Here is a 207-nt window from a genome sequence, read left to right on the forward strand (position 1 = left end):
CACCAGCGCCGGGTGGTGGCCCTTGCGGTCGGTTTGGGGAAAATGTGGTTCAGGGGACCGGCCTGGACCAGCTGTGGCTGATGGAAGGCGCTGACAGGCGAGGTGTGTGCAGCTGGATGGGGATGAGTCGGGGTGTTAGAAACACACAACGGGGCACCACTGGGGGCATCACCGGGGGTCACTGCCGGCCACAGCCCAGCACCCACG

This window comes from Myotis brandtii, unplaced genomic scaffold (genome assembly GCF_000412655.1).
Source record: "Myotis brandtii unplaced genomic scaffold, ASM41265v1 scaffold603, whole genome shotgun sequence".
Classification (NCBI taxonomy): domain Eukaryota; kingdom Metazoa; phylum Chordata; class Mammalia; order Chiroptera; family Vespertilionidae; genus Myotis; species Myotis brandtii.